This window comes from Jaculus jaculus, chromosome 1, assembly GCF_020740685.1.
Source record: "Jaculus jaculus isolate mJacJac1 chromosome 1, mJacJac1.mat.Y.cur, whole genome shotgun sequence".
Lineage (NCBI taxonomy): Eukaryota > Metazoa > Chordata > Mammalia > Rodentia > Dipodidae > Jaculus > Jaculus jaculus.
In genome coordinates this window covers 265,429,892-265,452,793 of record NC_059102.1, presented here as the reverse complement: position 1 = coordinate 265,452,793, position 22,902 = coordinate 265,429,892, and the positions used below count along the sequence as shown (strand labels likewise).

Here is a 22,902-nt window from a genome sequence, read left to right as displayed (position 1 = left end):
CCTGGTTCAGGAGGACAAAGTCTGAAACCCACCTGGCCGCAGTGCTCTTCTCCTTCTGCAGGGAGATCTTGGTCTTCGCCCTTTCCAGCTTCTGTTAACTCCCTCACTCAGACCTTCCCTGATCCGCACTGCTGCCAGTACTCTCTTCCACTGTTTCTACACTATGTAGGAGCATAGTGTGGGAAGTTGACTAGTGAAAGTGAAGCCGAGGCAGCCAGCCCCAAGGTGTTGCTATAAGCACCCAGGTGGAGAGGATATGCAAAGCAGTCAACCCCAAGGTGGTTTTTCCCACCCCAGGGTGGCAGCACAGTATCATGGGATCATAACCACACAAAATGTCAGCAGCTTCAGATGCCAGCTGTCAAGTTGTTAATACCAGCCAGAGGAATCCTGAGAAGCATGGGAGGACCCCAGAGACAATTGCCAAGAGCAGAGGCAGGTGAGTGGTCCAGGGGTTAGGCCAGGAGTAGGAAGAGATTAAACTAAGGGTTTAAGCTATGCAAATGTTGAGCTGTTGAGTGCTAGAAATGTGATTACATGGTTTTAGCATTATAACAGACAGAGGCTCCTGATTGCTTGCCACACTCTGTCTCTGGCTTTCTCTGGTCAGCACAGTCCCTGAGATTCTTCCCAGAGTTATGTGGAGTCCATGTTACTCAGCCTTGGCTTCTGACTGTGCTGACATTTAGGGCCTGCCTAGGTGACTTAGCAAAATTCCTTCAACTTTTTATTGCATCTGCAAAAAATATCACCTGATAACACATTATTGATGTAAGATTTGGGGGCTCACAATGGGTCTCCCCAACTTGTGAACCCCAATTTTGGATCCTTATCCTATTTTTTATTTTATTTTGAGAGAGAGAGAGAGAGAGAGAGAGAGAGAGAGAGAGAGAGAGAATCAGAAAGCCAGAGCCTCAGCCGGAGAGTCTGGGAAGAGAGAGGCTGGGCTATATGGGTAAACTCCTTTATATTAATCTGACATCAGAGTGAGTGTTGGCATCAGGCTTGGGTGTGTAAGCAGAGACCTGACTGGTTCAAACTCAAGAGGCTAACCCATAAGGGCTGATCAAGAGGATGAGGGAGAAGTAGGAAGTTCCTGTTCGGGTTGCATTAAAGTGCAAAGACATGGGTGATTTTCCAGGATTCAAGACCAGCATTACTTCATCACTCTCCATGATAATCAAATCTGGTCACCAAGAATTCAGAAGGTATAAATTGCTTAATGACTCATGGGCGAGTGCCTCTGACTTAACAGATCAGCAGGTCTCTGAGGAAGTGACAAAGCCAGTCAACACCATCCCTCCTCAAAGGGTTTGAGAAGAGGATGGGAAGCAGCCTCACTTCCAAGTCACCTGCTGCCAGTTCAGCAGGATTCAAATGGGCTTCCTGTCCCGTTCTGTTCTGTTTTGAGATAGGGTATTGTGTATCCTAGGATGGCCTGGAACTCACTATGTATCTGAGGATGATCTTGAACTTTTGATCCTCCATCTAGAGAGTTCTGCTATTACAGGCTTATACAACTCCTGGTTTTCTGTTAGTTGGTGCTGGATGTATGCTATGCAGGTACTCTACCCATTGAGCCACATCCCCAGCCCTCAAAAGGGCTTTCTAATGTTTCAGAATAATCCTTTTCAGGCAGTTAGCAACTCTTACAAGAAGCCAGGAGAGCTGTATTATCTGGAGGTATAGTCTAGATAGAGGAATGGCTGCCTAGGCAGAGAGCCTTTCTGGAGGGTTGATACAGAGTTCTCTATCTCAGGTAATGTGGTGGTTTGATTCAGGTGTCCCCCATAAACTTAGGTGTTCTGAATGCTAGGTTCCCAGCTGATGGAGATTTGGGAATTAATGCCTCCTGGAGGGAGTGTAGTGTTGGGGGCAGGCTTATGGGTGTTATAGCCAGTTTCTCCATGCCAGTATTTGGCACACTCTCCTGTTGCTATTATGTTGGCCTTATGTTGACCAGGGGGTTATGTCCACTCTCTGCTCATGCCATCATTTTCCCGTGCCATCTTGGAGCTTCCCCTCGAGCCAGTAAGCCACTTCTACAAAACAAAATGCCACTCTAAAAGAAAAGTTCCTCTTCTCCAGAGGAAAAACAAGCTTGAGGTCCAGTGATGGCCCCAGGTGAAGGCTAAAGCAGCCCAAGGTTTCCTAATGATGTCACAGTCAAGTTTGGCATAGAACCAACAAGAACCTCACCCCCTACCCAACAGGCTCTGTTTGTTTTTGTTTGTAAATTTGTTTTTAATTTTATTTATTTGAGAGAGAGATACAGAAATAGGCAGGTAGAGGGAGAAAGAGAGAGAAAGAAAATGGACATGCTAGGGCCTTCAGTCATTGCAAAGGAACTCCAGATGCATGCGCCCCCTTGTGCATCTAGCTTACATGGGTTCTGGGGAGTCGAACCTTGATCCTTTGGCTTTGCAGGCAGATGCCTTAACTGCTAAGCATCTCTCCAGCCCCCAGTTATAGAATTTTTTTTTTAATTTAAACTTTTTTGTTTATTTTTATTTATTTATTTGAGAGCGACAGAGAGAAAGAGGCAGAAAGAGAGAGAGAGAGAGAGAGAGAGAGAGAGAGCGAGAGAATGGGCACTCCAGGGCCTCCAGCCACTGCAAACAAACTCCAGATGTGTACGGCCTATTGTGCATCTGGCTAACGTGGGTCCTGGGGAATTGAGCCTTGAACCCAAGTCCTTAGTCTTCACAGGCAAGTGCTTAACTGCTAAGCCATCTCTCCAGCCCCAGTTATTTTAAGAGACCATTTCTTCTTTATTTTTTTTAAGACTTAAGAGACTTTATTAGATTACAAGAAGTCAAGAAGAATAAGTAAGAGCTCTTGCTATGTGCCTGGCAGGAGTGGGTAGAGAGCCCATGTGGGAGGAGGGGACCCTACCTCAGCCCAGCTGAGGACCTGGAAGTGCAGGAAAGGTGAAATACCAAAAAGAAAAAAGCACATTTTAGCAATTTAATCAGCTCTTTAAGTGTAAAGTATTAGTTATCTTTATTGTAAATTTATCCCAATGTTTTTCTTAGCCTCACTTTCTAGATTGAACACCTGGGGGCACACCAAAACCATTCCACTGGCAAGCTCAGAATTAATACTTCAATAAGTTCACATATTGCACAGGTCTGACAGAGGTAAAGTCCCAATAGAAATAATTTTCCTTCAATCCCACATTCTGAAGTTGTTAAATTCCTTCATTTTACCTAAGCATATTTTCAAAGGAGTAGAGTAAAAAGTAGAAGCAATGTAAGAATATATTAATTTAATACAAAATTATATTCAAATTATTCACATTCATACACATTAACAGCTCCCTTCTCTCACACACAAACACACACACATGCACATAGTCCATGAGGCATGTCAGGAATAGTAAATTTAGTGCACAGTAGATTAAAAAATCAAAAATTAAACTGTTGGGCTCTGATATTCATTTGTTTCCAAGAAATCTAAGGGCAGATTAAGTTTTGTGACATGCTATTTTAAATACAAAATTAAAATACAAAAGAAACAATTCCTCAGTTATGCTTTTAATTTTATTATTGTCAATTTTTAAAGTAGTTTAAAAATTGGGTTATACAATATTTCTTCATTTTCAGTTGCCTGCTATTTCCCCTGATTGAATTCACATCATCCAGTTTTACCAAGTAACTGTAAAATACAATTATGTCCTGTTGTTGGTTCCTTCTTGGTACTTTTATGTGTAAATATTTCATATTCTTATTTATTTAATGATTTTCAATGGTAAATTCTCTGGAAATACATAGTACACTCTTTTATACTTATATTTATATATGACTTTTGTAGTTACATTCAAAAATTGTGATATTATTAAATAATATAGCCTCATGTAGTGATTATCAATTATCTTTTGAGATTTCTACATTAATAACCACATTGTTTTCATTTACATTATGAGATGAAACCCTTTTTCTGCATTCCCTTTTAAGGTTGGAAGATTGCGGGCCTCCTGCTATGGACGACTTAAGGCTGAATCATGTTCAGAGCTTTCCTCCTGAACTACGTCATTCACATCAGAAACTGCTCCTTAGTCCCTTAGTGAAGTTTTCATTTAACAGTGTTCAGGAGGTGGTGAACAAGTTCAATAGTAGCATCACAGCTAATACTAAGGTCTTAGACTCCCATCACCACCAAACAGACACCTGTCAGTGTCTTATGCATCTCCACTTCAGAGCCTGTAAATGCTAAGTCTGAGCTGGTTCCATGCTGCAGGAACTTCAGTGCCACTCCTGGACAAATCACCCACAGAACATGGGAACTCACTCCAGAGAACATTCACTTTTAATACCACCATCCTCTTTCCTTAGCTCCTCCTCAGTGAACTGTTGACTCCCTCCAGTGCACCAGTACACATTCATTAATAACACTAGAAGGATTAACCTTGCACAACCCCTCTATCTTGTTGCATAACCCCCATAATTATTTTTAAAGATTACTCATGCTTTTAAAAATATTTTATTTATTTATTTGCAAGGAGAGGGAGAGGGGGAGAGAGAGAGAGAGAGAGAAAGAGAGAGAGAGAGAGAGAGAGAGGGAGAAAGAGAGAGAGAATATGAATGGTTGTGCCAGGGCCTTTAGCCACTATGAACAAACTGCAGATGCATGTGCTACTTTGTGCATCTGGCTTTCTGTGGATATTGGGGAATTAAGCCCAGGTCATTAAGCATTGCAGGCAATAGTCTTAAGCACTGAGTCATCTGTCCAGCCCCTTAGATTACACATTTTTTTTTTTTTTTTTTGGTTTTTTGAGGTAGGGTCTCACTCTGGTCCAGGCTGACCTGGAATCATCTCAGGGTGGCCTTGAACTCATGGCAATCCTCCTACCCCTGCCTCCCGAGTGCTGGGATTAAAGGCGTGCACCACCACGCCTGGCTAGATTACACATTTTTGATCAAATAATACATGTATCAATCTCCACACTGTCTCCCTTATCTAAACATAACCATCCAGGAAAGACATCTAAGTTTCACATAACTGATCTCTTATGTACTGAAATAATGTAATCATACAAAGCAGCCTTGACTCACTGAACAAGAATCACTGATTTTGGAAGGTCTGTTTCTGAATGTATAGGGACCATATGCAAATTCTTACAATTCTTTCTACAATGCTTATCCTGGAAAATATGAAATGCAAAATGAAAAGTATAAATTAATAGCTATGTAAATATTGAGGTAGTTGCATCCCTATGTTTTCAAGAAGTCATGATGCATTACCTACAGCCTCTCTGGTTCCCTATAGGTAAAGAATTCTAATCATTTTCACCAGGTTTATAGGTAGCTAAATGATAAGCAATTGTTTACTCTGGTGGAGGTTTTGTGTTTTTCAGCAATTCAGGTGACAGAATCTTGCCGCGGACTGACTCTCGGGGAGATCAGGACCGAGGGAGAACAAGGGCGAAGGCTCAGGGAGAACTCGGGATTCGGCGAGGAAATGACAGACACACTCAAGTTGAATATGCTGCTGCAATTTACTGAAGGTTTCATGAAGATTTTATACAGATTGAACAGAGAAACTTAGCAAGCCAACAAGTGATCTCAGAAATCATTAATCTAAACAATCTTGAGTATTGTTCTATTGTAAGCATACATGTAATGTTGATCAGGCAGGAACTGTACCCATTTTTTAAGAAGGGCGTCTTGTATCATTGACCACAACATTATACAAACAGAAACTAGGTGTAAGGTGAATAACAGGTTACTTATTTCTTATACCCCAAGGACTGTATAAACACCAAGGCTTACGTTTCCTTGTTAAGCGTTCCCGTAAATGGAAGAGAATGCCATAGCCTCCTTTTTACTTCATAATTCACCCATCTATTACCGAATTCATCATATCCTCCCTCATAGGGGAGTGGAACTAAGTAGATTCCAGCTCTAGGAGTCCACCATCTGCCCTTGATCAAGTACTGAACATATCCCCCAGGAAGTTTCCTGGTGGGAATGCCTAAGTTTTGTAACTCCTTATCTGCAGAACTGTCATGTTTCTTATGAACACTACCGATCAACATTTCTACTTTCATATTCTCAGGCTCAGTATCGTTCTCAAACATCATAAGCTGTTTTTACTTTACACCATCTAAAAAACTGTTCTAGAGTTAATTTTTTATTCCTAGTAGAGTTATACATTCTCTCCATTGCCCTAATCATAGGAGGGGCACATTCAATACTTAGATTGTTTCTTGTACTCTGATTGCGTGCATGATTACTAATAAGTGTTGAATTAGCTGTTCTTAGACAAACAGCTAGAAGAAAGCAGGAAAGAAACAGCATTGGCGCCAGCAATTAGGTCGTCGTGACTTCATGGGCAGCAGGAACCTTTACAGTAACTGACTGCCAAGGGGTCACCGGGGGCATCCCTCCGAGGAGTGCTGGCCCTCTGTCCTTAGCTCTCTTCCAGTGCAGAAGCATTTCTGCTTGCTACACAGGCGAGGTCGCCGTGGACGTAGCAGAATCTCAGCTAGTAAATATTGAGTCAGGCCTGGAGAGATGTCTCAGCAGTTAAAGTGCTTGCCTAGAGAGCCTGGTGACCCGAGTTTGAATCCCCAGTACCCATGTAGAGTCAGGTGCACAAGGTATGCAGGTATCTGGAGTTCATTTGCAGCAGCTGGAGGAGGTCTGTCATGTCTATTCTCTCTATCTTTCTCTCTTCTATCTCTCTCTGCTTACAAATAAATTAACAAGGATATTTAAAAGATAAATGTTGAACCACTAAAATGAATGCAAATTCTACAAAATCCAAGTTTTGAGTTCAGAAATATTTATTTCACAATCATTTTAGATAAAGGCTATATTCAACATGTATAATGAATCAGCAATAAGATACCAATTGTTAGTGGTAATGTTAAAAATAATTAATATTAAAATATTACCATTGGGAATGTGTTATTACATAGCCACATTTGAATAATGATTAGGTTTTTCTTCAGTGTTAGACACAAATTGCTACATGATTCCATTCAGATGTACACATACAAATACAAATGGCCAATGTTTTTGGTGCTAGCTAATGCCTGGGACCACTCAAATGTTCAACTAAAGAACTGCAGTCATCTTCTATGGCTAGTATAACAAACTACCCATACTTTGTGGCTTACAACAGTAGAAGCTCATGCTCCCAGGTTCAGGAGGACAAAGTCTGAAATTCACTTGTCCACAGTGTTGTTCTCCCTCTCCAGGTGGGTCTTGGTCTTCACCCTTTCTAGCTTCTGTGACTCCCACACTTGGACTTTCCTTTATCTACACCCATATCACTACTCACTTCTGAATTCATGCCACCTCTTCCTCTTTTTCTGTCTTTTTCCACTCAGCATGGTCCCTGGGATTCTTCCTAATATGGGGTCAGATCTGTCTCTGCCTTGAACTTTATAATGACACCTGTCATTATAAAGGCATTTAGTGCCTGCCTAGATGATTCAACAAAAAATTTTCCCCCTAATACCCTTAACTATACCTGCAAAGACATCCAAATAAAATGATTGCCAAGATGAAGACCTGGTATTTTGTGTGGGCAACATGTAGCCTATAACATAAATGTATAGATAAAATGCAGGTTCTAAAAATGTTATTTTCTTTCACAATTGATGGCACAGACATATGTTTCAGCATGAATCAATTCTCAAAGAGTATGGTATGTGAAAGAAGCTAGGCCCAGGAGACGGTGTATTGCACAATTCCCTTTATGTGAAATCTCCACAGGAGTCAATGATGTTAAAAGGAAAGAAAAATAATCTTTTCTGTTAGTGGAGAAGTAAAGTAATGCCATTTTGTACTGTCAATATTTGCTACCACTTGGTCTGCTTTGAAATCCCAGCTTAGCTGCCAAGTTTTGCTTTCTGTATGGAATGGCCCATCAGAACAAAAATGCTTATGTCTCCATTTCTGTGTGGTGTACAGACAGACTAGTCAATCAGGACAAATTGTGGGGACAAAGTAACCCATCATAGTGGAGCATAGGACCCCTCCTGCATTAACAATAAAATCATAGCCAACCTATTTGCTGCATATGCATATGGTGGCTATGCACACTTCTGAGGAATTTAAAACAACAAAGCTCTTGCAAAATACTGTGGGTTGTGTTGTATTCCCAGTATCTAAATCTAAAAGGGAAAGGAGGGGACCTGTAGGTGGCACTCCCTCTTTCTGTTGTCAAAGGCATCCTGAGACTATGGATCCTGCCCTGGGAGGTGGAGTCTGCTGCTACATTGCTGCATCCCTCAGAGGAAAAGAACCACTGGTCCCTCAACACTTCAGACCCTAGCTCAGAAATAATTTGACAACACAGGGGTAAAAACCCCAAGGAAGCAGGCAGCAAAAAGGTAACTGCTCAGACCAAGGGAGGAAAGGTTGGGTCTTAAGCACTTCATTGGAGGTCCTGACATCCCAGCGGTTGTATGAGAGTGTCTGAGACTCATATTCAAAGTAGATGTGGACTCACCACTGCAGTTCCAGGGCTGGTGAGATTATCCCCAGACAAAAGTGAAAGAGAAGCAGTGAATGATTGCATACTGTTGTTTTAGATGGACCCAGGAACCTACTTTCAAATGAGCAGAAATTTGGCAGAAATTTTGGTTGTACAAAAACACACCATAGTTTTTCCACTGTAAGTAAGTCCCATAAAGACAGCCTTTCCATGGAGAGCTCAATGTTCCAGGAGGTGAGGGGAGCGAAGAGCAAATTCCAAGGAACAGACATTTCAGGAGAACTCTCAGCTCCTAGAGTTTTTTTTCCTGGTTCCCTGAACTCTTTGAAGGAGAAAGATATCTCTTTACAGTCAGTTAGTCAGGGGTAGAAGACAAAAGAGGGAATAATGAGATTCTGTTCTGCCCACCAGGGAAAAATTTGGAACTCTCTGATTCTTTTTCATGCAAGAGGGCTACCAGTGAGTACACTGTCCAGCAGGAGCTTCTTTTCTCTTTCTCAGCTTAGGCTTGCTGGGTCAGCCCTCTGAGTTCCTCTTACTCCAGCCCCTTGAGACCATAAAACAATCAGGGCTCTCCTTACACACTTGGGTCTGATAATGAGGCTCACCCTAATTGGATTTCTTATTCACTAAAAGAGGTTAGCCATTTGGGCAGCTTTCTTTTTCCTACTTGTGATCTCCCCTGAACATGTGTGCAAGTCTGTTTATCCCCTTCTCAGCCTATAGGGAGGGGGAGGGGAAGCACATCTTTCAGCCTGAATATTTTTAAAAATTATTTGTTCATTTATTTATTTGAGAGAGAGAGAGAGAGAGAGAGAGAGAGAGAGAGAGAGAGAGAGAGAGAGAATGAGAATGGGCACAACATGGCCTCTGCCTGTTGCAAATAGACTCCCTATGTGTGTGCCACCTTGTGCATCTGGTTTATGTGGGTCCTGGAGAATCAAACCTGGGTCCTTTGGCTTTGTAGGCAAGTACCTTAACCACTAAGCAATCTCTCCAGCCCTCAGCCTCAGTATTTTCCTGCTTGCTTTCTACTTGTGTCTTGCTTTGGGGTGCTTTCTCACCTTATTACTGCTTCTGGGTGGGCATTTAATTGTAAGTTTATTCCACAAACTTACTAATCCAAAATAACTGTTTAAATACAATATTTCTCCATAATGAAGGAAATTCAAGTCTCCCAAACTCACCTATTGGGTGCAAAGAAAAGATAAGACTGCCCTTTAAGACTGAAGGTAAATAAGATAGACTGAACAATGAAATTAGAGCAAAAGACATTATAGCCAATTTTTCAAGGTTAAGCTTGTTTCTTCCAAAGGTAAAGAAGCATAGTGACTTTTTTCCATGTTAATTTGATTGAGTCATATGTGTTAATATATGTCTTTGTGTTATAGCATATTACATACAACAAAACCAAATCTTAGTCTATCCCTTAAAATCCCTGTTGCAGTTAGGTTTGCATTGTTGGAAGAAATCATCTGACCAAGAGAGCTTTTAGGGAAAAAAAGGGTTTATTTTGACTTACAGACTTGAGAGGAAGCTCCATGATGGCAGGCAAAATGATGACATGAGCAGAAGTTGGGCATCACCTCCTGGCCAACAGGTGGACAACAGCCAGGAAGGGAAAACTGACTATAATACTCATAAGCCAGTCCCCAACAATACACCGCCACCAGGAGGTGTTAATTCCCAAATCATCAGCTGGGAATTTGGCATTCAGATCATGCAAGTTTATGGGGGACACCTGAATCAAACCACCACATAACCCCCTGGCCCACATAAACTGATTACCATCATGATATAAAATGCAAAACATTCAGTCCATTTTTTAAAATAAATCCATATATTTTTATCAATCTTAATGATGTTCAAACATCCCCATAATCTGAGGTCTTTTGACTGAGCTGTAATATCAAAAAAGCCCCTAAAAGCCCATAATGGCAGAGAATAAACACTCATACTACAAAAGATGGCATTAGAAATAGCAAAGAAATACTCAACCAATACATGTTTAAACATGGCAAACATAACACTCTGTAACTCTAAGTTCAACAACTCTAGTCAGTATCAAAACTCCAAGTCTGATAATTCTAACCAGCAACAAATCTCTGGAGTTCCAACTCTGCCCATCCAGCTAGGCTACTCACAGTCCTGGGAAACTTCATCTGGGGCTGGCAGCTCTCCTTGGCAGCCATCTTGTGGTCCCAGAATCTCCACTGCAACCCACAGTTCATCTTCAAGGCTCCATTGGGTCTCCATGCAGGCATCCAGCAAACCTGCTTCACATTGCCCATGGCCATTTCCAAAACACAAGACCATGATGCAAACTCAATGACCCTCTCCTGCATTTCTTATACTCCACAATACTAGGTAGGGTGCCAATTTGTTAATCGGGTGGGGGGGGGGGATAAAGCAGACTTTGAAGAACAGGACTCTCCTTGAGTACTCAGACCCATTCAAAGACTGCATTTTTTTCTATTGTCCCAATGCTGGTCAGCTGCCCCAATCTCAATGATTATAATCTTTCCATACAATTGCAGCTGAACAGGTAGCAGTTTTGGCCCAAATATTTCATTTTTTTTCTATGCCATATCCCTTTGCTCACACCAGTCCATTACTACCATTTCTATATAATGCAATCCTACACAAATTCTCAGGACACAGGCATAACAGCAAGCTTCTCACACAACTGCATCTAGCCCAAAGCAAAGCTCCTTTTCACCCTCATAAGCCAAACCTCACAATCCACAGTTCTTACTGCATCCAGGTCTTTCAACTCTGACCATAATAGTCTACCAAGCTGTACTTATAGCACTTCAAGGCATTTCTTAGGCCAATGTTTCAAATCCTTCCACATTCCTCTTGAAAATCAGCTCTAGAAGGCCAAAGCCACAGTCAGGTATCTAGCAACAATTCTACTCCTCTGGTACCAACTTTATTTTGGCTTACAAGCCACACAGTCAGGTATCTGGCAGCAATCCTACATCTTTGGCACCAACTTTATTTTGACTTACAGACTTGAGGGGAAGCTCCATGATGACAAGGGAAAATGATGGCATGAGCAGAGGGTGGACATCATTCCCTGGCCATCATAAGGTGGACAACAGGAACAGGAGTGTGTGCCAAACACTGACAAGGAGAAACTGGCTATAACACCCATAAGCCCGCCCCCAACAATACACTGCCTCCAGGAGGCATTAATTCCCAAATAACCATCAGTTGGGAACCTAGCATTCAGAATACCTAAGCTTATGGGGGACACCTGAATCAAACCACCACAGTCCCCAAAATACATAACAAAGTTTGTGGACACATTATTGTTCCACTCATTTATTGTCTCCTAGTATCATATATATATCTTTTTTTAAATTAGAGAGAATTTAATAGGTATCAACCCTCTTATAGTCCAAGATTAGTGGGAACTTGTTATTAGAAAGCAAGATCATTATCTGGATATGATTCTGGCTTGTTTTCTAGTTCCAGAAATGAGTGGATCTGTTAGCCAGTCGAAGAGCAGTTGGTTACCCACCATGGCTGTGCACCACTATTGCATTTGTGTGAGCATCACATTAGGTCGTTTGCTTTTGAGTAGCTTAGACCTTGAGGAGCTCAGTCAGATAGCAGCTACTTTCCCTGGTAGCTTCTTTTAGAAAGAAAGGGTTTATTTTGGTGTGTGTGTGTGTGTGTGTGTGTGTGTGTGTGTGTGTGTGTGTATGGCATTGCCCCTGGTAGCTGCAGAGGAAACATTAGGCATATCCACCTCCACTGTTCTGGTGCTTGTTCTTGTTCTGAGCTGGGTTTGTTCCTGATCATGTAGATGATATTAATTTGCAAGCTCAGAAATTCCTGTTTTCTGCTCTTCACTGAGACTGGATTTCATGCCTGGCTGTTTCTGTGTGGATTCTGGATGTTTGACTCCAGTATGCACCAAACACTGGCAAGGTGAAGCTGACTATAATACCCACAAGCCTTCCCTGAGCACTATATCACCTCAAGAAAGCTAACATTCCCAAATTGCCATCACCTGGTGACATATGCATTCAGAGCACATAAGTTTATGGAGGTCACCTGAATCAAACCACCACAGCAATATAAACCCATCAGGTCTCTCATTATAGAATTAAGTCTGAAAAAAAGACTCACCCTAATTAGATATCTGGTTCCTATAAACGAGGTAAGCCATGTGGGTAAGCAGTCTTATTCCTTCTTGTGAGCTCATTGGAACAGGTATGTAAGTCTGTCTCTTCCCTTTTCAGTCTAGATGGGAAGGGTGGAACACTTCCCTTTTTTTCTTTCAAGATTTTATTTTTATTTATTTGAGACAGAGAAAGAGGGAGAGAGTGTGTGTGAGGATGGGCATGCCAGGGCCTCCAGCCACTGCAAACGTACTCCAGATGCATGTGCCACCATGTGCATCTGGCTTTCATGGGACCTGGTGAACCAAACCTGGGTCCTTTGGCTTTGTAGGCAAGCACCTTAACCACTAAGCCATCTCTCCAGCCCCACACTTCTCTTTTTTAAATACATGTTTTATTTATTTATTTGAGAGAATGGCGGGGGCACAGCATGAGTGCATCAGGGCCTCCAGCCACTGCAAATGAACTCCAAATGCATGTGCCCCCTTGTGCATCTGGCTTACATGGATTCTGGAGAGTCAAACTGGGATTCTTTGACTTTGCAGGCAAACAGCTTAACTGCTAAGCCACCTCTCCAGCCTAGAGCACTTCTTTCTACCTGAGTATTTTTCTGCTTGCCTTCTACATGTGTCTTTCTCACTTTTAATTACATGAACAATTTTTTAATAATCTTAATCCTTCACAATTTCTTAATCCTCTCTGGTCTTTCATGTGAATGGTACCTTTTTGTTCATATGCTTTGTCTTCCATGTGTGGATGTATATGCCTCCTTTAGATTCCTTTTACCACCAAAGATTAGTCTATCTGGGAAGGAGATTCAATCAGTCTCCCTTCCCCTTTAAGTGGGACAAGAAGGAGATTCTCCTCTGGCTTGAGTCTTTCAGCTAGTTTCTCCTCTGGATCTTAATGCCCCCAAATATAAATCTCATAATTTATTATTACTTCCTAAATATACTCAATAACTCATAATTTACCTTTCTCAGAAGTAGAGTTTTACAATACTTTGCTAAAATGGTAGGTGTTCACGGGCCAGGAGGACCCCCCCCCCATGCCAAAGTTCTGCATCTATTGTGTGTCACTTCCTTATAAATTCATATTTAGGAATTAGTAAAGAAAAACAATTTTTAGATATTTTTCTTGTTCTTATTTGTGAAAAATACTTCAATTGTTTAGCTTTATTATTTAGGGAGTTTAAGGAAAACTTTCCAAGTCCAGATCCTTTTTCTTTTCTTTTGTGATTATTATTTGTAAAGAAGGCACATTTGCAGTGCCTGTCATTTTTACGGCTGGATTGAATCATTTGGTTCATTGGTTGTGTGACGGGAAAGTTCAGATTTTTTTTGCCAGAGTGTTCACTTTGTTTGCTTTATGTAATTTGGCATTTGTCTTTAGATTTTGCTTTACTCTTTATTTCTAAGATTGAGATCAGTAAACTATTTAGAGTCAACTTGATCACTTTGCAGTTCTAGCTAATATGGGATAAATTATTTCCATTTCCTGAAACTTAAATAGCTACTTGGGTTTTTCTTTTTAGTTGTTATGCTATATTTATGTTAGGTGAAAATTAAATTTCTAGAAAACTTGCTTGCTTACACTTGGATTTAAATATATTTTTGAAAAATCTTTGTTGTAACTGTGTAGGCATGAAGAATAGTAAGTTCATGTTATCTGATAGCTCCCATGGAAAATTCTTGCAGACTAGACGTTTTATAATCTAAGAATGCTGTTCAAATTAATGTAATTGCTTCTATATGTCATTTTGTTTATGAGTTTGTGTCAGTGAAAATTGGCATGCTGGATGCTGAAAAATTTACAGCTGGATCAATGGTCTCATAAGAAAGTTTCATACATTGGGTCTCCTGGACTCTGAAGAGAAAAACAAATGTTCTTTCTTGTCCACTCTGTGATTCCAGGTGAAGAGTCACTTCATGGCTATGTTGAGGGTGACTGGCCCTATGAGCATCAGTGCTCTTGTCACCTTCCAGATGGTAGCAAATATGAGGTTTAGACACTTGAGACCCTATCTTTGGCTTTCAATTTATTGATCCCCAGGGAAATGAATTTACCTGGGAGTCACATGTGGGAAAATGGGAAAAGCTGAAGCCCTCTGTCAGCCTGTCAAGAAATTTCTCTCCATGGAAGAGAGTCACAAAATTTTGACAACTTACGTGACCACCTTACAGGACACACTAGACTAACAGAGGCAATAGTGTGGCAGCAATGGTGAGAACACAGTTTGGCCAGGACTCATTCATACCTCCAGGGCCATGCATACCTCTTGCCCTCATATTGTATATATCTCAGGATAGTAATAGAGAATATTCTGGGGAGGATGGGAAGACATCCCTGGAATCACTTATTTGTTCTTTTTAAGATGGTCACATGAATCAATCTTCTTCCTCTGATATTTTCTATTATCTCCTTAATTGGCATGCTGAGGACAGGTGGTCAAGACCAGCCTTTAGGGCTGCCAGAGCTGAGGCGTTGATCCTAAAAAAACAAATCCTGTGAAAATTCCCAGAAAAAAAAAAAAATCACATGGGAAAATATCCCAATACTGTGTTGGAAGAAACTCCTACCATTCATCTGAGACATGCAGAGGATATGGGGAATTCAGAGTTGAGAGGGACAGAAATTTTCTCATCTGTTGTTCCAGCTGTACCTTGGGAGTCAGAGTGCCCAAAGCTCATGAGAACACAAAACTCCCACTGAGTCAGTGGCATCTGGGTTCTTGTCTTATGAATTTGAATTCATTGAATGAACTCCACCAACCAGACAATAAAGTTTAGAATGATTTTGTTAGAGAAATTATAGAGGCCAAGAGAATGCAGGAGTGCCGGTTCCTGCTGTCTGGCAGGAGAGGGTTTTAGGAAAATAGGAAAGCCCACTTGGAGATCCTGACTGCAATCTTTCCTGGAAATTTTCTGGATGGGGGTTTAGTTGAGCATTGATACAAGGTGTCTAGGTGTCACCAGGTGTCCTGGAAATAGAAATACTTCCTTTCCATCGCTTTTTGGGAGGGGTTAATTCTGTCTTTCAAGAAAGAAAGAGATAAGAAATGACCATTCCTCATGCCAGATGTTTAGCCACTTACTAACATCTTCTAGTGACATTATAGGGGAAAAGATGTAAGGAAAAACTCAAATTCTCAGGCTGGAGAGATGGCTTAGCAGTTAAAGTGTTTGCCTGCAAATCCCAAAAACTCTAGTTTGATTACCCAGCACCCGTGTAGGCCAGGTACACATGGTGGCCCATGCATCTGGAGTTCGTTTGCAGCGGCTAGATGCCCTGGCACACTCATTTTCTCTCTCTAATAAATAAGTAAATATTTTTCAAAATATGTTTCTCCATTTTACCTTCTGAGGCCCTTATATAGCACTTTAGTAACTCTTCAGGAAGTACTAGCCATCAAAAAAAAAAAAAAAAAAAAAAAAAAACCCACAATTTCCAACTGCAAACACTCTCCTAGCATTGAGTCATGAAGCTCATCAAATAAGCCTATAACCCTAAGTCTTAACCTGCATATAGTTTCCTCTAACTACAGAAGATCATACCTGCATCACATTTTCCCCTAAAACCTCACCAAAGAAGGTGAGTAGGTATCTGTGGTCTTCTTGCTTCTTTCCTTAGAAGAGAATGGAATGCAAGTGATTATTCCCTTTCTTGAGAAGTTGCTGGCTCACAGACACCTGGTGTTAGAATTTAACTGACCAGTTGAGCCCCATTCAGAAAATTCCTTGAAAGAGATTCCTCAGTCTGGTCTCTAGATGGGGTTTACTTATTTCCAGGCAACATGCTTTTGCTGCTCTCCTGGATGTTTTGGGCAGTCTAACTTTTATTCCTACTGTTGAGAACCCAAAAGCCAAATATAAACTTTTACTTAAGGGCATCTGGAATCTGACTATTTTGGTTGCTTCTTAAATGTCTAGGAAGAATGACTAGCCAAATTAGTGCCTAAGACACTTTTCACAGCAGAACTAAGATTAATATTAGCATTTTGTTTTTTTAAACTCTCAGTAAGATGGCCTATCAATAGGGCTGGACTCTCATCTCTTTGGTGAGTTCTTTCCCTAATATTATCACAATGAACAGTTCTATTTGTTGATCTGTTCATTCTCTCAATCAAGCAAGTAATCAGATATCATGTCAAGCAGAATCTCATCATTTCTTTCAACTTGTTACTGACATTCTGGCTCCTGACTTGGAACAGTCTCAGAGGGCTGGCTCTGGTCACATAGACCTATGAAGATGTCCCAAACTGTACCTTTTATTCAATAGTGTAGGAGGTAGGCAAAATTACACATATATATCAAGTAAGTTCAAAAGAAATGTATGAAGAATGAAATTGATCAGTAAATTTGTCAGGATCTTTGGAGAAGCTTATCTGTTTTTCTGTGAATTGAGCTAAAAAATTCTTAATAAGAGAAGCTGTACTTTTAGGGTCCTTTCCCTAATAGATATTTTTGAGAGGTGACACATTTTTATGAGTTTAGCACCATTGGAGAGATAGGAATTTCTATTTCTGATAACCTACACCATGCTGATGTGCCCCATTCATGGTTTACTGATGGAAGGTTCAAGTCTTAGTTGTAGGAGGTGATGTAGAGGTAATGAGTTGGGGCTCTGTCTGACCTTTGAAAAACAGAGAGAGGATCTGCCCCAGTGCCTTAAACCTGACTCCTTGCTATTTTAACAAAATACATCTGCATGTGAAAGAACAATTAACTCTAAGTCAGCAACCTTCACAGAAAGTGTTAACTGTGCTGTGTTAATCACATCTTTAAAGATCATTTTGCCACGAAACAGACCATTTCCATATCATATCCACAGTTCTGTTAGATTATAGAAAGACAACAAATTTATGTTTGCATTAGTATTTTGAGGGGAAAAAAATCACCATTCACAACAAATAGGTATTGGTTAATTGCTACTTGTCCACTTGACTGGATTTATAATTCCCATGGAAACAAATGTCTTGACATGTCTGTTAGGGATTACATTATTTGTCAGTCAATCTACTTTTATTCTTTTCCTATTCCACTATTCTATCTTGTAGTTATTTGGTATTGTTTGTTTTATAATTTTAATTTATTTAATTTATAATTTTATAATTTCTCTGTGAATATTTTTTTAAGACAAACTGTTCTTTAATTAGCTTACAAAGTTTCAGGTTTCCTTCAGGTTTTTTTTTTTGGTGGGGTGCATGTGCAATGTGGGGTGTGTGTGTGTGTGTGTGTGTGTGTGTGTGTGTGTGTGTGTGTGTGAGGCCTAATAGGTACCCTTGTGGCAGCACATGCAGTCACCATTAGTGGGGTTTTCTTGGCCCTGGTGGCTTCAGTGGTAACAATAGGTATCTGTCTACATTATTTTGGTGTCTGTTTTTGTTTTGAACCTGGGTCTTTTACTGATCATGGAGATTGGTGCATTTTATAAGCTCCAGGAATTTCTAGTACTTGATCTTCTTTGGGACTAGATTGACAAACCCATGTGGTTATGCCTATTTATTTTTATTTATTTTTCGAGGTAGGGTCTCACTCTAGCCCAGGCTGACCTGGAATTCACTGTGGAGTCTCAGAGTGGCCTCGAACTCACAGTGATCCTCCTACCTCTGCCTCCCAAGTGCTGGGATTAAAGGCGTGTGCCACCATGCCCGGCTTTGGTTATGCCTATTTTTTATGTGGATTTTGGAGCTTTGACTCCAGTGTTCTCAGGCCCCCTCAAACACTCATGCTGGCACAGGAAGTACACTTTTCTGCTAAGTCATCTCTCCAACCTGTTGTTTTGCTCTCTCTCTCTCTCCCTCTCTTCTCTCTTTCTCCTCTCTCTCTCTCTTTCTTTGTGAATGTGTGTTTATGTGGACCACGGTATGCACGTGGGGGTCAGAGAGCAGCCTTAGGATGTAACTTTTCATATTCCACCTTGTTTGAGATAAGGTCTTCTTTGTAATCTGCCTCTGCAATCTCTAATCTGGCTGGTTTGCGAACACTGGTACTCTTATAGCACTTGTTGCTATGGTCATGTTTTGGGATTACAGACTCCTTTGCTAAGGGTGTCCAGTTTAATGTGGGTTCTGGGAAGATCTGACTTCCAGTGATCATGCTTGGACAGAAGTGCTTTTAACCGCTGAGCTATCCCCTCGCCACCTTATGGCTTTGTCATAATACTTAGCTTTGGTTATCCTCCTGTCCTCTGTTTCCCATGCTCTGTCTAACCCCCTACTTTCATTTCATAGGTGTTTTATTCCCCTCCACCCTCCCTTAAAACATCTTCTTCCCTCTTTCATGGGATCTGTTTTTGTTTTCTGGCCTTCCCACATACACCCTTGTAAGACTGCATCATAAAAATAGAAGCTAGGCTTCACTTGTGAGACAGCATATGTGGTATTTACTTACCTTCCTGAGTTTGAGTTAACTCACTTCATGCAGTTTTCCGGTTCATTTTCCTGAAAATGTCATAATTTTTATTTATGGCTGAATAATTTTTTGTTATGAACATAGACCAAAGTTTGATTTTACTTTCTTTAATTGATGGACATCTGAACTGATTCCATTACCTTGCTACTGTGACTCATGCAGCCATATTCATGGATGTACAAGTATTCTTATAGGTGGGTTATAATTTTTCTGGGTATGAATGCTTGCTACCTACTTTCTCTTGATAATAATTCTAGATTTATTTTATTTTCATATGACTGGTGGGTACAAGGGTATTGGTGCTCATGCACATGTGTGCACATGTATGTTGAGACTTGAGGTTAATGATGCTGGTTATCATCCTCATTCACTCCCCCCTTATTTATTACAGTAGGTTTTCTAGCTGGACCAAGAAGTCATTGATTTGTCTAGATTCACAGTCAATCATCCCCATGTGTTCTGTGTTTTTACCTCTGTTCTAGAATTTTAGCCATACAAACCACAGGCAGCATTTTACATGGGTACTGGAAATCTGAACTCAGGACCTTGTGCTTGTACAGAAATCATTTTCACTATTAAGATCAGATATATACCTAACAATGAATTATAGAGTATTCCATTGTGGTTATATAGAACACAAATAAATATTTAAAATTTTCTACATTTGCTAGTACTTGATTTATTTTAGAGAAAGTGCCAAATGGTTCTGAGAAGAGTATTAATTGTGCAATATTTTAATGAAATGTTGTATAGATGCTAGTTTAGTCTACTTGTTACGTCATAGCATTTTATTGAGATGTTTCACTACTTTCTTTGTGTTAGGATGACCTGTCAGTTAATGGGAGTGTGGTAATGTAGTCACCAACTATTATTGTGCTGGGTTTAATCTATGACTTTATAATAGTAATATTTATTTTATGAATTTTGGTGCACCCATATTTGATAACGATAAGTTTTGAGTTATAATGTCCAGGTGATGGATTGTTCTTTTGGTCAGTATCAAGTGGCCTTCTTTACCTCTTCTGACTAGTTAGTTTTAGTTTGAGATCTAAGCCATCATCTTAGAACAGCAACTTCTGCTTGTTTCTTAATTGAATTTGCAGCCTCCAGCCACTGCAAATGAACTCCAGACACATTTACCATGTTGTGCATCTGGCTCATGTGGGTCCTGCAGATTCAAACCTAGGTCCTTTGGCTTTTTAGGCAAGTGCCTTAATAGCTAAGCTATCTCTTCAGCTCTCATATTTCTTTCTTTCTTTTTTTTTTTTTTTTTTTTTTGGTTTTTGTTGAGGCAGGGTATCACTCTAGCCCAGGCTGACCTGGAGTTCACTATGTAGTCTCAGGGTGGCCTTGAACTCATGGTGGTCCTCCTGCCTCTGCATCCCAAATGCTGGGATTAAAGGCATGCACCACCATGCTCAGCTCTCACATTTCTTTATCTAAGCTCCATGTTCATTTACATGGGCTTCTGGACCATGTGGTATAATTCCTTTCTCCTCACTCCACCGTCTCTTCCTCAGCTCTTTTCCCTGTGATATCTGAATAAAATATAGTGTTGGAAAAATCATTTTGTTGAGTCTGGAATTGCCAATTCTTTGGTTAATTTGGAGATATGAAGTCAGTACTTGGGGTTCCAGGAAGCAGTCCAGAATCCCAAATTTATCCATCACAAGCTGACACAAGTAAATTTAAGTCTATGTGTAAAAGCAATTCTGCCTCATCATTCTAGAATACTTTCACAGGTTCAAGGATAAGCAAATGACCTTTTGTTAGGAGCTTCATTACAATGCTCATTAAGTAGAATGGCCCTCAAGATATTCTTTTCAATAAGAACAGGAAATATATATATTCTTTCTGTCCAAGAACATAGAAAATCAGTGGCCATCCAGATATTCCATTCCTCATACTCTTGGTAAAGAATATTGCTATTGAAATTCTATTTCCATGTAAATGGGCTAATCTTATTATGTTCTATCTGCCCTTTGTGGCAAGTTAGAAGAGCAATAAATTGGTTTCTATCTTGTGAATATTTAATCACAAGTGCTTCAGGTGAAGGAAGCCCTAAAAAAACATGTACGCCACTGCAGCCTTGAGATTAAGGCTCAAGACAAATACCAATGGTATTTTGGTTCAAGATTGCCCACTGGCCTGGTTTCTTCCTTTGTCCTCTGTATTCTGGTTTCTGTAGTGCTGCATCTAGAGATATCATTGTAAATAATACCAATCTGGATGTGCACCTCAAGACTTTGATGTGAAGAGTTGTAGCTCTAGTATGCATTCTCATTCTTTTAGCTCATTTTATGTTTTGAACTCTTCAAGGTTTTCACTACGTGTTTTGGAATTTTAATTTGACTGATAAAATGCTTTAATTCTTTAAAGTTACATGTGCAAACACATTGCATAAGTATTGGACAAAAACGTTCAAACACAAATAGAAACAGAAAAAAATTTTAATTGTTTATGTGCATACAATGTTGATATTTGTGTGCTACACATGTGTGCGGATGTATTTGGGAGCCAGAAGATCAGTCACCATCTTATATTTTGAGGCAGATTATTTGACTAAACCTCTGACCTGGAGCTCACAGGTTTGACTAGAATAGCTAGCCAGCAAACACGATGGATCCCTTCTGTCTCCGTTCACTGATTGTGGAATTATAAATATTGACCAGCACACCTGCCAGTATACATGGGTGCTAGGAATATGCACTCAGGACCTCATACTTCTGTGGCAAATATTTTGTGCCATGTTTCAACTTCCCGGCCTTCAGTCAGCAAGATGTTTACTTCTAAATGCAGGTATCACCTAATAATGAAAGTTCTTCATGAAAAAGAAACATTTTCGTAAGTTTATTGAAAGAGATATTAGTTTGCAGTTCTTTCTGTCCCCATAATGGCTGGGTGGCTGGAGTTTGGTTTGTTTTAATTTGTGCTGAAGGATCCAATCAGGATTCACTCATTATGCTTAGGTTACACGCCCCCTGAGGATTCTTACCAAGAATCAATTCCTCAGTTATGCTTTTTATTTTATGACTGTCACTTTAAAAATAGTTCTGGCTAGTTTGGTTACACAATGTTCCTTCATTTTCAGTTTGCCTGATCGAATTCCCATTATTCACTTCTAACACCAAATAACTGATGAAGTGCACTTGTGTCCTGTTGTTGGTTCATGCTCAATCCTTTCATGCTTAGTCATTTCCATCTGCTTATTTCCTTAGGAATTTTAAATGGTACCTTCACTTGCCATGCTTCGTATACTTGCATTAACATATGGAGTTTTGTAGTTTAATTCAACAAGATGTTATGTTATTAAATAATGTGGACTCAAAGTGATTTTTCAATTCTCTCTTGTGATTTGTACATTTTTTTTACTTATAATATTTAAATTAGTTTTCTATTCAGCAAATACAGGCAGTTTGGTACCATTATTAGGCTCATCCGTGACCTACCCCCTCCCCATTGGCCCCTCCTTTTTGAGGTATATGGGTCGTGCATTGTGGAGTTAGCCCACAGTTATTGGTACGATAAATATCTCTGCATATCATGACCCAACATGTGGCTCTGGCATTCTTTCTGCCCCCTCTTCCACAAAATTTCCCTGAGCCATGTTGGGTTAATTTTTGGTCTGCTTCAGTGATGAGGTGTTGGGGGCCTCTGAGGCTCTGGCTCTCTGATTTGTTAGGAGTTGATTTTTCTCTGTGTTGGTCTCCTTCCCCCTTGTGCTGGTATCTGTTTCATCAGGAATACAGCAACTTTGCTTGTTTTGCCAATTTTCCTTAGTTTCAGCTGGGACCCTTTTGAGGTATGATGGGGTGGCTCTCTCCTTAGGATCTGCATCTACCTGAAATAGAGAAGAAGATTCTCCAACGGAGAGTAAGTTTGCACCTGGACAAATGTGATAACACTTA

General features: G+C 40.3%; 1 pseudogene; it reads left to right on the top strand.

Annotated features, from left to right (window-relative positions):
• Window positions 1-335: 335 nt before the first annotated feature.
• Window positions 336-22,902, top strand: part of LOC101614016 — a 61,573-nt pseudogene continuing 39,006 nt past the window's right edge.